This window comes from Sinocyclocheilus grahami, unplaced genomic scaffold, assembly GCF_001515645.1.
Source record: "Sinocyclocheilus grahami isolate Dianchi unplaced genomic scaffold, SAMN03320097.WGS_v1.1 scaffold66.1, whole genome shotgun sequence".
Classification (NCBI taxonomy): Eukaryota; Metazoa; Chordata; class Actinopteri; order Cypriniformes; family Cyprinidae; genus Sinocyclocheilus; species Sinocyclocheilus grahami.
In genome coordinates this window covers 1,377,355-1,388,362 of record NW_015505245.1, presented here as the reverse complement: position 1 = coordinate 1,388,362, position 11,008 = coordinate 1,377,355, and the positions used below count along the sequence as shown (strand labels likewise).

The 11,008-nt window shown below is 39.3% G+C and overlaps 1 protein-coding gene across 1 annotated transcript in view; it reads right to left on the bottom strand.

Moving 5' to 3' along the window:
* LOC107585081 (cytochrome b561-like) overlaps positions 1 to 9,662 on the bottom strand; it is a 13,992-nt gene extending 4,330 nt beyond the window's left edge. Inside the window, exon 1 of the mRNA XM_016271937.1 lies at positions 9,593 to 9,662. The gene's annotated coding sequence lies outside the window, so the exon portion shown is untranslated. The remainder of the gene's footprint in view (positions 1 to 9,592) is intronic.
* Between the last annotated feature and the right edge of the window lie 1,346 nt (positions 9,663 to 11,008).

Sequence of the window (11,008 nt, the reverse complement as noted above, 5' to 3'; positions counted from 1 at the left end):
GCAGAGGCGGACAGTAACTAAGTACATTTACTTGAGTATTGTACTTAAGTACACTTTTTGAGTATCTGTACTTTACTTGAGTATTATTTTTTCTGGGAACTTATGACTTTAACTTCACTACATTTGAAAGACAAATATTGTACTTTTCACTCCACTACATTTCTGTCAAGATCCTCAAAGTAGAAAGTCGTTTTGTAGCAGCTTTGAAAGTCAGTGGGTGATTTTTTTTTCTTCTCTAAAATGTGACTTACTTTTTTTTTTTCAGACAGTTTGTCAGTAATCACTCTTGTAGGGCTACAATGAAGTGATTTCCCAGCATTTTTGAACACTGACCAGTTGCAAATGTGATATTTATTTACAGCAATTCAATAATAAGAAGTTAATATTGTGGTATATATTAGACACAATATTGTCGTGTATATATTAGACATGATTTTGCTAAATTGTGTAGGTGAAAATATTACCTATAAAGCCACAGAAGAACTGTTGTGCGTCTCCTAATAAAACACAATAAGTGTTGGACTTGAAGCAGAACTGCACAGACCATTCTGTGTGTGATATCAAAGTACCGCGAGAGCGATTAGACAGCATTTCAAATGTTTGTTTTGATGTCAAATAAGTCTTGCTGTCTTGCTTTTTTGTTAAAGCTGTGTTGCTGTTGTAAAGTTATACAGCTACAGTTGTGTTGCTGGGTTTTAAAGCCGGTTTGATTATTGTTTTCTTCCTTATCACTCTGTATTTACAGGATTTCACTGTCCACTCTGTTCAAATGTGGATGAATGGCTACACATAGATGTGTGCACACACTGTCAGAGCTGTGTGAGATCACTACCATCCTGCTTTTGTGGGGGTGGGTAGGGGTGTTAAGTTTTTTTCCCCATAGGTTTTTAACATTCTAAAAGCTCTTTATTCCAAAAATATACTACAAGCTAGTCAGTCTATTCAGCAGGAGTAATGTATTCTAAGTTGCTTCAGAAGTATTGCAAGTATTACGTACAACAATAAAACAAAGTGCATTGACATGAAAAAGGAAATGTACTTTTGGTACTTAAGTACTTTTAAAAGCAAGTACTTCTGTACTTTTAGTAAAAATCTGTCTTTACAACTTTCACTTGTAATGGAGTAATATTTGACCAGCAGTATCTGTACTTTCACTCAAGTAATGGAGTGGAGTACTTTGTTCGCCTCTGCTTATAATTGTCTATAAGCTGTCATATGCAATTGCCTTGTAGGGGCAGAATTATCTGAGTTGATTTGCATAGCCATCAGCATTCTTACCAACTGAACCTTGAATATCATTCTTCGATCATGTCGCATACTGACCACAAGAGAGAAGCAATGAGCTGTGGATCTAGCTGCAGTTCATCTGCAGTAACTCCTGCCGTCGTTGGTCACAATATTGAAGCTTATGCTGACATAATGTGTATGCAGTGGCATTATCTCCAGTGCTATAATCCTGCTCCCCGTCAATAACACCATTCTATCCCTCACTTTCCCTGTCCTTTCTTTCTGCTGGGGGAGGGAGTGACGGAGATGACATTTCCAGTATGACTTCACAAAGCAGTGACTCACAATTGATTCACTGTTTTATGCTTACAAATATAGAAACTTTCTCTCCCCGCCATTTCCTTCTCGTCCTTTTGAGCTCAAGAAAGACCAACTCCCTGTCAGTTGAGGAGGTCCGACTTTAGTTCGAGACCTCACTGCAGCGTTATTAAAACTGATAGGCTACTTGCACAAGGATGCAGGGATTTCTCACAGACGTGTATCTATATAGATGTCTGTCCTGTTTTGGCCTTGTTTGATAGCCTCAGCCATGGATATGCATGGGAATTGCGTGGTCCCGCGGGTCCCACTCACCTCAGCAAAGTCACGTTGGGAGATTTGTGCGTGTTTGAGAGACTGGTTTGACTTTAGGGAGCTTAAATTGGACGCGGTGTTTCAATTTGCTTCCAGAGCACGCTAACCTGCTAACTAGTAACCTGCGTGTCGCCATGACAACAGCCGGCTCTGCACTCCAACACCAACCAAGAACACAACAGAGAAGGAAGACAGGAAAACAGCTAAAAAATAAAATGCAAAAGAGCACATTTGAAAATAGACACAAGTGTAGTCCAAATAATGACTTCCTTATTTCAATTCCGTTTGTAATTTGAATAACACGACATGTGTAGTTAGGACTAACCTTACCTAATTACCTCTTTCTCTGGACGCTTTTAAACCCAAGACAGAAAAAACTAATATCAAGCAAACATCAGAGGCTATGTAACCTATATGTAGGAGTGGATGCATGTAAATATATTTATGTAAGTAAAGCATATCAAAATATGAGGGAAAGGAAGTTGTTTTCCAATTTGTTTGTGTGAAATAGTGCAATAACCTGTGTGTTTTTATTATAGCAAGAGAGGCTACTACACAATGGATGTCCATAATCTCAGTGAGGAATAACCTCACAGATGCTTCTGGGAGGACTGACCGACGTGGATGTTTTTATGCTTTTATTCAATGTGCTACTGGTGAGTCATAACTGTTAGGACTGAGATGGGTCTCCATGGAGACGTGATGCTGGAGCAGTCTCCTAAAGATTTGGATTGACAATTTTTAATTTTCAAGTAATTTATAGCTACGTTTTATGCTTTATCGCAATATTATTAGTAGAGGTTGATTGGGGGGGTTAGATTGGGGGTTTAGGCATGTTCATTTTGCAAATCAGTAAAAAAAAAAACATATATATTAAAAATAAAATAGTGATAGATCATTCTTAAGTTTTATATTTACCCTTTTAATATTGTGAAATTTTCCACCGTTCCCAAGGGTGCCATCCAAACTGCTGTTTTTTCCAGTAGCCCCTCACTGCAGAACAAAGACCCAGGGGGCGTGGTTGGATCCACATCTAGGGGGTGGAGATGGGTGGGTTTAGGGATCAGGGGGTTGAGACGGGTAGGTTTAGGTGTATGCAAGGTGGGAGGAGTTGGATCTGGATCCAACCTCGCCCCCTGGATCTTGTGTTCTGCAGTGAGGACCATCTCGTTTTTCCCCCCTGAAGTGAAAAAAAAGTGAAGTGACGTGTGGCCAAGTATGGTGACCCATACTCGGAATTAGTGCTCTGCATTTACCCATCCAAAGTGCACACACACACCCGGAGCAGTGGGCAGCCATTTATGCTGCAGCGCCCGGGGAGCAGTTGGGGTTTGGTGCATTGCTCAAGGGCACCTCAGTCGTGGTATTGCAGGTGGGAGAGAGTGCTGTACATTCACTCCCCCCACCTACAATCCCTGCCGGTACGAGACTCGAACCCACAATCTTTGGGTTATGAGTCCGACTCTCTAACCATTAGGCCACGACTTCCCACAGTTGTTACAGGTATGATTTTCTTTCTTCTGTAAAACATAAAAGAGGATATTTTCAGAAATGTGTTTTTTTTTTTGGTCAATGTCAGTCAATGGTCACCAAAACTGCTTGGTTACCAACATTCTTCACCTGACCAATTAATACTAGCACTTACTTATTCTATTCTATTCATTTTGGTCTAATTAATTTAATTTAATTTATTTATTAATATAAAAAAAAAACTTTGAATGTGTACTGTGCTAGTCCAACTGAGACTTGTCAAAGCACTGTTGCTGATTGCTTCTTTTGTTCTCCTCATTTGTACATTTGGATAAAAGCGTCTGCTAAACGACCATGTAAATGTCTTCAAAATATCTTCTTTTGTATTCCACAGAAGGACGAATGTCACAATTACCATTTTATTATTTTATATTCTATTGCTAAAGCACCCCCCCCTCCAATAATTCGGGGGGTTAATAATTGTGAGATATAAACTTTAAATTTTGACTTTTTTCTCAGAATTTATATACTACAATTCAGAGTTTATATCTCACAGTTTGGTCTTTTTGTCTGAATTGTGAGATATGTTCCTTGAAAAAAGTAGATTAAGAGATCAGATCGATAGAAAATAGATAAAGAAAGAGATAAGAAGTCGCAATTTCTCATTTTTATTTTTGCATGGCAAAAACGGGCTTCCATACTGAGTGTGAGTATATGATGATGGAATTTTCATTTTTGGGTAAACTACACTTTTAAGGCTGCATGGTGAATGCCTATTGTTTTTCAGCTCTAAGTATTGTTATTGTTACCCACTGGACTGCCCATTAATGCCATTACCAGGCTCCGGATCAAGAAATCCCATAGGAATTCACTTAAGATTGCTAAGCTCAAACAACTCCCATTTTTCCCATTAAACTCTTACATTTTAAGAGCAAATATGCTTTTAAATGTATGCGTGAGGGCGTGTTAGAACGAGCCGTTTTAGGTAGGCGTGGTTGACTCTTAACTTTTATAAAGAATATCTCTTTGGATTTGAGACTTTAGTCTTTGCAACTTTACAGATCTTCTTTATGCACCAAGAGCTGGTAACACTCCAAAGAGAAAGGAGAGTCATATGACCCCTTTAAGACAGTGGCTTGCCGCCACCTATTGGTAATTTTAGTTTCGCGTTTAAAAGTATCATTCTACTTTTTCACTTGTATTTCTATATCGCTGTTTTTATATTTAAAACATTAATCTCATAACATTATTTATGCAATTTGTAAGTGCAGTGTAAATGCATGTACAAGTGCTGGAAAAAAAGTGTATAAAACCCTGCATGTTTAATTAGGCTTATACTTGGCCTTTTTTTTCAATCATTTTTTTTCAATCCATGTTTTTTTAGTCAATGTAAATTTATATATATATATTGGGACAAATCGTCCCTTAATCGCCACCCTTTGCCAGGCTCCCGCCAGGATCCAGTAGCCCCTCACTGCAGAACAAAGACCCAGGGGGCGTGGTTGGATCCACATCTAGGGGGTGGAGATGGGTGGGTTTAGGGATCAGGGGGTTGAGACGGGTAGGTTTAGGTGTATGCAAGGTGGGAGGAGTTGGATCTGGATCCAACCTCGCCCCCTGGATCTTGTGTTCTGCAGTGAGGACCATCTCGTTTTTCCCCCCTGAAGTGAAAAAAAAGTGAAGTGACGTGTGGCCAAGTATGGTGACCCATACTCGGAATTAGTGCTCTGCATTTACCCATCCAAAGTGCACACACACACCCGGAGCAGTGGGCAGCCATTTATGCTGCAGCGCCCGGGGAGCAGTTGGGGTTTGGTGCATTGCTCAAGGGCACCTCAGTCGTGGTATTGCAGGTGGGAGAGAGTGCTGTACATTCACTCCCCCCACCTACAATCCCTGCCGGTACGAGACTCGAACCCACAATCTTTGGGTTATGAGTCCGACTCTCTAACCATTAGGCCACGACTTCCCACAGTTGTTACAGGTATGATTTTCTTTCTTCTGTAAAACATAAAAGAGGATATTTTCAGAAATGTGTTTTTTTTTTTGGTCAATGTCAGTCAATGGTCACCAAAACTGCTTGGTTACCAACATTCTTCACCTGACCAATTAATACTAGCACTTACTTATTCTATTCTATTCATTTTGGTCTAATTAATTTAATTTAATTTATTTATTAATATAAAAAAAAAACTTTGAATGTGTACTGTGCTAGTCCAACTGAGACTTGTCAAAGCACTGTTGCTGATTGCTTCTTTTGTTCTCCTCATTTGTACATTTGGATAAAAGCGTCTGCTAAACGACCATGTAAATGTCTTCAAAATATCTTCTTTTGTATTCCACAGAAGGACGAATGTCACAATTACCATTTTATTATTTTATATTCTATTGCTAAAGCACCCCCCCCTCCAATAATTCGGGGGGTTAATAATTGTGAGATATAAACTTTAAATTTTGACTTTTTTCTCAGAATTTATATACTACAATTCAGAGTTTATATCTCACAGTTTGGTCTTTTTGTCTGAATTGTGAGATATGTTCCTTGAAAAAAGTAGATTAAGAGATCAGATCGATAGAAAATAGATAAAGAAAGAGATAAGAAGTCGCAATTTCTCATTTTTATTTTTGCATGGCAAAAACGGGCTTCCATACTGAGTGTGAGTATATGATGATGGAATTTTCATTTTTGGGTAAACTACACTTTTAAGGCTGCATGGTGAATGCCTATTGTTTTTCAGCTCTAAGTATTGTCATTGTTACCCACTGGACTGCCCATTAATGCCATTACCAGGCTCCGGATCAAGAAATCCCATAGGAATTCACTTAAGATTGCTAAGCTCAAACAACTCCCATTTTTCCCATTAAACTCTTACATTTTAAGAGCAAATATGCTTTTAAATGTATGCAATAACCTCATACCTGTGACTTTTAAACATACACATTTACCCTCCTGCAGCGTGTTGTAGGTGTTACTGCTAAACAGAAAGGGCTAGTTTCTGTGACATTTCCTCAATCTTTGTTCTACGTTCATCCTCCTCTTATCCTGTTTTCTCTCTTGTTGTACCAGGAAGAGAACAAAAATTCACGTGTTTGTCCCTGCGGCTGTGAGGTGGTGGAGGGATTTTGCTGCGGATGGTTTATTTTTAGTTGCTTTTTTTAATCTGTCAACATGTGCACATCGATCGCTCCACACCACCTTCACATGAATGAGCCTGTGACGTAAAAGAGCAAACTATCTGCCGCTCACTGGGACGAGAAACTCAGAGATCTGTTTCCCGCTTTGCCTGGAATTCCAGTCTGCTCTGATGCACTGCTTCACTCTTGACCAGTCTGAAGTCTAAGGGCAACAACTGTGTTTATGTGTGTAAACGTAGAGTGAATGTTTGTGTATGTGCAGGCGTGCATAAGCGTATGTGTTTATGTTTAAGGCATGGCTCTGTAGTGACCTGTGGACTAGAATGAGGCACGCAAGCCAGATGCATCCATGGCAAACTGGTGAGTGTGTAGAGCACAGTAAACAACCAATATGGACTGTGTGCATAATAGAGAGAGAAAGAGAGAGAGTGCATTTATGAGACCACCACGGTAAGACGTGATCTAAGCGATATGTAGGGTAATTGCGCACTGGAGAACACAACAGCGAACCACTTGAAATGAATTGTTAAGATGAACCGCCCACGAACAAAAAGCCGTCGTTCCACCTCCTGAAACGGTAATAACAACGAAATGTCAAAAGCATTACCAATGTAAAAACTCATTCGAGAGCACTGCAGCATTTGAATGAATAGAATATAAGCACAATGCAGGTGGGTGTGGGGTCAAGATGTCAAACCCTAGCGGGATGCAAAACCTACGCGAAAATTCTCTACTCTCCATCCAGAAAGCTTTGGTTGAGTACAGACTAAAGGGTTACTCAGTTTGATAGGAATCGCCCATGTTCGGAAAGCTTTACTAATAAGTCGCATTGTGATCATTTTAAGGTGCTGTAAGCATTTTTTTTAAATACTGCACATAAAATGTTTCTGTATTATTGAAATAAGTGTGAAGTGTGAATAGAAATGAAGTGTCTTTACGACAACCCATAGGCTCTGTCACTTTCCGTGAATATTTTTTTTTACTATTATTATATTTTTTTAAGTATTGTTATCTGTTTCAACAAATGCTAAATGAAAAGAGGTGTGTAACCTTCAGAAAATGTTGATTGTCACCATCAGGCGGTCAAACTAAATGAAGAGCTGTTTTTTCAATCCATTTTCTTTGGTGTTTGCAGTTAAGATTTTGATCCAAAGAAGTTTAACCCCTTAAGTGTCACTCAAATTTTTGAATATAGACGTGAAAGTGCACTACCCAAACTTACATTTTTATAATTCATGAATGAAAATATTTTGTAACATGATTTTGATGTACCATTTTCATGGTAATGCAACGTCTGATTTGAAAATGGTTTTCAAAGGATGAATTTTAAGTTTTCAATTGATGTATCATTTCTGATGATTTCTAAAGTGAGATTTAGAAATTTGACTTTTTGTGACAAAGGTCAGAACTCCTGTTATGATGTAGATTTTTGAGGTGCACTCTTGTCATAAATTAACCTATTACTTTTCCTACATCATTTTTCACAAAAAACGGTGGTAAAATATCTATTTAGGAGTCTTAGACCTTTCCAACGATACAGTTTATCATGATTATATTAGGATTTAATTGTAATATAGTGAAGTAACCTTAGGCGTCCCACAGAGGGGACGGGTGACAGTTAAGAGGTTTACCTTGATGTCTCATTTTGCTTAGGCCTACACACACATATATATTTCAATTTTTTTAATTTTACATTTAAAACTATATGTATACATACATACGTACGCACACACACACACGTATATATGCATACATATATATATATATATATACACACACATACACATTTTATATAATTTTCACAAATTAACATATTTTTGATGAAATCCGAGAGCTTTCTGACTCTGCATAGACAGCAACACAACTGACACGTTCAAGGCTCAGAAAGGTAGTGAGGACATCGTTAAAATAGGTCATGTGACATCAGATGATGCGGAAAAGAGAAGAAATTGTTGAATAAAGTCATTATTTTAGTTTTCTTTGCTCACAAAATGTATTCTCGTAGCTTCATAAAATTAAGGTTGAACCACTGATGTCACATGGACTATTTTAACGATGTCCTTGCTACCTTTCTGGACCTTGAACGTGTCAGTTGCTTTGCTGTCTATGCAGGGTCAGGAAGCTCTTGGATTTCATCAAAAATATGTTCATTTGTGTTCAAAGACAATCGAAGGTTTTACGAGTTCATAATGACATGAGGGTGAGTAATGACAGAATTTGCATTTTTGGGTGAACTATCCCTTTAAACTGTGACTCATCAAGAGCTAGCTAGTCAAATGGTTTTGAATTTTGTTCTATAATTTCTCAAAAATGACATAAATATGTTCTTTATAAGGAAATAGTGGAATATGGAAGAGTCAAGAGAGCGGCCCGTTTTTTATCAGCCAGTCAGTTTTTCTAGAGGACTGCCTTCAGCTAATGTGTGTCTGCCTCATTTTACTCATATTACTCAAAAGTGATGTGTACAACTTTAATTAGTGAAAAAATGGCAGAGCGAACTTTTAACAACATGACTAAGTCTGGCATAAGTCCGTGAACACGGCTGAAATCGCACACAGCACCTTTAAGAAAATGCTATAAGTGAAACAGGCACACGGCATGATCCTCTCGCGCCCACCACATTCTCCCCACGCACGCATCACACTCCTCCACAGCCCACCGAAAGGGGGCGCCCTCTTCCCTAAAACCAGTTTAGTTCCTGTTCAAATATACATATGTAAAAAAAAAAAACTCCCGGTAAACTGGGGCCATGCTTTGTAGCAACCTCAGACACTCGAAAGACATAATCATAATTAACAGCGGTCTTCGGCGCGGCATCTTTGAGACCCGCGAGACCCGCTCTGTTGGGTGTAATAATCGGTCGTGTCGCGCGCTATTTTTAGAACCCACGGCCGTGGTCACGTGACCGTCGAGAGCACGTCATTAATGTTGTTGTTGGTGGAGGAGCTGCAAATATGGAGGAAAGAGAGTTGAGGCAGGAAAATGTGTACTTTTCATGAACGGAGGAGGAAAATAGCTTTGTAAAAGTGATAAAGTGGTAGACAGGCGCTGAAATAAAACGGGCCGTGACGGCGCGTCGGAACGACAGCAAGTAACGTTATCAGGTAAAGTAGAAAGAAACATTTACATCGTCTGATAGTGATGGCTTATGTTCTGTCTTTTCCCTCCTGGGCTTGACACCCACCGACAGGCAGCGGTCTCACCCGCAGGGAAACACGCTAGGTTGACAGCGGATTGATTTTGTAGTGCATTTAGACAGCTTTGCACCTTTTGCACACTGGCAGTTTCGCAGCCTGGACAGGCTTAAACAAACATCAAGAGTTTGTCAGATTTAGTCCGAGTTCCTGGCGTTAGTGCAGAACTATCGCCATTTCTTTACCCGTGGGAGTCGCCTGACGGGATGAGTTTAATATTTTCATGACCGTCAGCCTCCCAGGATCTTATCTGAGCGTTTTGGACAGTCAGTTGAAGGTTGCTCGGGTTGAACTCCAGTATAGCGCAGATGTTGTTTCTGGAGCTGGAGGAGAAGAAGCGATTATATCATATTCATCATGATCTTCTGTCATTGCGCGACTGAAAATGAAAAAGAATGAGAATATCGCGCGAGTGAGATTGTCATTTTGTTTTACAGCCAGGCTATGGTCACTTACAGTGCTCAGAAAATAAATGAAAGGTGTCTGAAGGGCCAAATTTTCTTATCAGGCCGATACCGATAACAGAAAAAATGAGCCGATATGGGCCGATACCGATATGGTGGCCGATATATCGTGCATCCCTAATTTTATTCAGCGATTCATGTATATCTTTGTGTGTCTTGGTTGCAGCATACCTTCTAGATGATGATTGTAGGTAAAATGCTGAATTCTTTCTCTGACAAAACTTTAACTTAAGTATTTTTTTATGGGAGAGAACATTATGTACTTTGGTACAAGAGGTTGCTTTATTAAAATGAATTAGTCTCTATCTATCTATCTATCTGGATGCAGTAATATTTCCAATGATTATCATTTGGTTCAAGTCAAGGCTGTCTGCTGTTCAGCATTTTCACCTCTCTTGTCAAGTGGGTTGACTGAGGACTTGAAGTAATCAAATCATTTCTCAGTTTTTTCTCCCGATTAACTCGTCAAATTGAGTCATGACTTCAGCAGTCCCAGCAATAGGCTGGTGTATCACTCATGCACCAAGATTGACATTTTTCTCTCGGCTGAAGCAGGATGTGGCTCATTCGTCAAGATTTGTGTGAATGGAAGGTGATGCTGTTGGAGCATTATTATGTTGTGAGTTTGGGTGTAACAAATAACACTTCATTGTAGGTTAGTTTTGCCAGGTCAGGTTCAATTATGCAACAGTAATTGGGCTAGTTGAACGGCATCAACAAATACTTTTGGTGGCACTTTATTGTGGTGCGTCTGAATTCGGAAGATCTCAAGTAGTGACTTTTTTTAAACATGCATTTAAAAGATTATTGACTTAATGGGTGGTTTAGAACATTGTTTCCAAACCTCGCGGCACCCTTTGGAAATTTTAACAAACTTGTGGCACC